Source organism: Trachypithecus francoisi, unplaced genomic scaffold, assembly GCF_009764315.1.
Source record: "Trachypithecus francoisi isolate TF-2019V2 unplaced genomic scaffold, Tfra_2.0 Lachesis_group18, whole genome shotgun sequence".
Classification (NCBI taxonomy): domain Eukaryota; kingdom Metazoa; phylum Chordata; class Mammalia; order Primates; family Cercopithecidae; genus Trachypithecus; species Trachypithecus francoisi.
In genome coordinates, this window is record NW_022681463.1 from 40,706,823 (window position 1) to 40,710,694 (window position 3,872).

At 39.5% G+C, this 3,872-nt stretch overlaps 1 long non-coding RNA gene across 1 annotated transcript; it reads right to left on the reverse strand.

Moving 5' to 3' along the window:
- Positions 1 to 935: 935 nt before the first annotated feature.
- LOC117063421 lies at positions 936 to 3,603 on the reverse strand. Its single transcript, XR_004428917.1, has 3 exons — positions 3,539 to 3,603; positions 2,274 to 2,316; positions 936 to 1,904 (listed from the first exon to the last, which is right to left on the reverse strand). It is a non-coding gene; the product is annotated as an uncharacterized LOC117063421 (long non-coding RNA).
- Between the last annotated feature and the right edge of the window lie 269 nt (positions 3,604 to 3,872).

Genomic DNA, 3,872 nt, shown 5'->3' on the forward strand with positions numbered 1-3,872 from the left:
CGTGCCTGTGGTCTCAGTGACTCCAGAGGCTGAGGCAGAGGAGGATTGCTTGAGCCTGAGAAATCGAGACTACAGTGACCTATGATCAAGCCACTGCACTCCAGCCTGGGCAACAGAGTGGCACCCTGTCTGAAACAAAACAAACAAACAAAATAATCAAATCTTCCTTGACTGAATTTCCTATTCCAACATCTTCCTTCACACTACTCATATTCCATGTACAAAGTCATCTACATGGCTAACTTCAGTGTCAACAGGACAGACAGAGAAGTACTCATCTCCTTCAGAGAAGCATTGCAAGTTACAAAGTAATGGGTAGGGATGTATAATGATCCTATAGCAAGGGAAGTGAATAATTAAAATGCAATCTACCACATCCTCTTTATTGCTAGACTCTTTGAAAGAGTTGTCTCTATTGCTAGATTTAAAAAAAAAATCTATTTCTTCAATTTGGTTTCTGCCTCCACCACTTTAGTGAAACTGCTCATGCCAAGGCCATTGATGATTTTCTTGTTGTTAAAACCAAAGCACATATTTCCGTTATACAGTACCCAGCTTTTACCAACATTTGAAACATAGACCCCTCCCTCCTATCAATTCTTTCCTTGGCATCTTGACTTTACTCCCCTGGTTCCCCACCTCTCTCTCTGGCTGCTTTTTCTTGCTGTCTCTTGTGGGCTCTATTTCCTTGGGCAATTCCTTAAATGTTGGTTTGTGTCATGTCAATTCCCTTCTGAATCCCTCAATAATCTCTACTTCCAGTTCTCCAATCATGTTCTACATTTTGCAGTACATCCTAGATGTGCCAAAGTATAGCTTTTCTTATTTTTAATAACAGATAAAATTGTGCTCAACCCTCTTCCCCCTAGAAAGGGGTGGCAGGGAAAAACAAATGAATTCTATTAAAAAATTAAACAAATTAAATCAATTCATCTTCTAGTTTTAATGTCTCTTGCAGGTAAATATTATGTAAACTCAATCTTCCTTTAGTGTGGTTTCTTATCTCAAGGAGGCTTCTTTCCTTGTCACTGCCTGCCTGTCGAGGGAGTGTGGATGCAGAGGTGCACGTAAGCCTTTAGCTGTTGATAGAAGCATGGACATCTAACGGGTTTATTGAAAGTACTGAATTCAGTAGGGTGGAAGCTGAAAGCAACTTTATTTTCTCTTACCATTACCCCATTCAAATCAGCTTTCTCTTCTGGTTACTCTCTAATAACTGAAGGAAATTTGGGCTAGGATTAAAGATTTTTGTGGTTATATAATAAAATAATACAGCCTAATTTAGTTATCATACAATACTAATCTCCAATCCAGTTTGCTTCTCCACAAACCAGTTTTGCCCTGCCTAGAATCCTCCAGTGGGAGGAAGAAATAGTTTCTTCTCTGTTTTTCATTCATTGTTTTTGAAGCCCGTCAAAGGGAGGAAAGAGGTGAGGAAAAAAAGAGATTTTTCCTTAGGTTCATTTTATCTTGTGTTGATGCTCTCTGGTTGCAAGAGATAAGTATAACAAACTGACTCTCTCACTGGGCTCTTTGTGCATTTTTGGAGATGTTCCCACGGCTGGGAGTCGCAAAATTGCGTTTTGCTTGACTTTGGGCTTAATTGCTCCAGCAGTCACACCTGCTCATCACCTCACCCCTGCCCTCATTCCTAGCCCCCAGCTTCCACTGCCCTCTGGATTCTGCTGTCCCCAGTGATCCTGGGACCACCACTCCCTGGTCCTCTGTGTTGCTCCTCCAGGGTTCTCTTGGAAGAAAACTTTTATCAGAAATGTGCTTTTAAGAGAGAGTGATGAGGCTCTTCTTCCTCCTTCTCCTCTTTGTCCTCTTTCTTTCCTTCTCTCCTTTTTTTTTTTTTTTTACATTTTGAGGATGGGTTAGGTTTCAGTGGAAATCAACAGCAACTGGAAAAGAAAGTATTAGGCTATGAATAAGTATGGAGCTACAAAAGATTTATTACAAGCCTTAATTGCATTATTTGCAGTGAAATCTATAATACCTGCCCATTAAGCAAATCCAAATAAAACAAACACATGGTATTAAGGAGTAACAGAGAAGGGAAGAGGTTAATGAATGACTGTCAATAAGCAGTAAAAATTAAATGGATACTTAGAATATTCATTCATCTTTTGGCAAAAGTTAAGAAATGTTTTATCTTAACAGTCTGAACAAATGTTCAGGAAAATATAATGCTCTATTTTTAACTGATACTCCTTTTAATCAAAGATATGTTAATCTGTTTTTAGTAAATGAGTAAAGGTAGAACTTTTTACCTTTTTGTTATTGAAATCACACAAAACATGTTGAGACTCAAACCTGCGGTTTTAAGGAAAAGCAGCTTAACAGATATGGTCACTTTGGGATGTAGGAGTTGTTCACAACCTAAGCAATATATCAGAGTTGAGTTAGGGATGAATGAGACATTTGCCTTTCTTGTAAAACAAGGGAGAAAGGCTTCTGTGAAATGGAAAGCACGATCCCTTTCGTAGAATAATTTTAAGAAGAAATATGTACGAAAGTTGAGGGTACAGAGATTAGTTTCTTGAAACCATTTTGCCCATTTTTTTCTCTTTGGAAACCCTAGTATACCCTCCAGGGATATGTATACTTCCAGTTACTGTTTTAGGGAGTGACCTCTCCATTTAGGATGTGAGGGATTCTTGATGCTCACTGTATTCGCTTTCTTTTAGGCTTCTGCCAAAACTCTGAGCTACAGGGAGTATCATATTTAACTTCCCATTTCACACATATATATATTCTCCTGGGAGGAGAATCTGTAGCTCTCATTAGCTTTATAAGGGTCCACTTTACCCAAAAGAGTTAAGAAATGCTGACCAACAGATTGACCTCCTTTTGCAATCCTATTATTAGGCCACTATAAATGAGGCATATGACTGTATATTGCATACCATACATAACATTCCTGCCTTGTTTTGATTCTCCAGACCAAATGGTCCGCTTCTGTCAAATTCTTCCCATATCCACTGGGGACTCAGCTGCCATTCCACAGGGCATGAGAGTGCAAATTAGTTATTCAGGCTCCTTTGGCAAACAGCGAGAGCACTGTGCAATCTGTTACCCCATTTAAATATCTGTGGCACAAACAATCACTTAAACGTGATTATAGTTATTTGATGCTACAACTTAATTTCATGATAAAATTGTATGTTTTAAAAGATTTCTTTGCCAGTTTTTTATAAGATCGTGTTGTACAAAGGACTTGCTTTGCTTGAAATCAGATATCCATTGGTAATTTGCACAACATGCACACCAAACATGGAATGTTTTTGTGGGAAGGCAAAAAGACCAGTAGCAAGACTATGTTTTGTTTACTTTAGAAAAACGCTGCAAGGCAAGGACTTTTAAGGATTATGCTTTTGGATGGGTGCAGAGGTAGTGGGAAAGAGGGGAAATACTTATCTGAAAAATTCCTTAACCGCAGCTGAGACCTACACAGGTAAAAAGATGACACAAAGGAAGACAGAAAAGTGCATCCTAATCTAACCGAACTGAGAGAATCACCAAACTGTCAATTCACCGAGCTGTGGATGTAGAAACAGAATGGAGCCTTTCAATTCTGCTGCCTTCTCCCTGGGGTTAGAGACTGGTTGCCATGGATATTCTGGATTCCTGCAGCTAATGGGAGGGAGTTCTGTAGTGTGGTATCCTGGGGACCCGCCAGGGTGAGACATGAAATGGAGGCCTGTGGGTGTGGTGGTGGAGGTCTGGGAAGCAGAGGTCATAGGGTCGCTTTCCAGCAGAGTTAAAGCTGATTTTATTTCAAGTCACATTCATTTGGCAATCTATATTTTCCTGAAAAACAGACCTTTTTGTCCCTCCCCTACTGAGCAAAGAGAATCTTCATCTCCTTA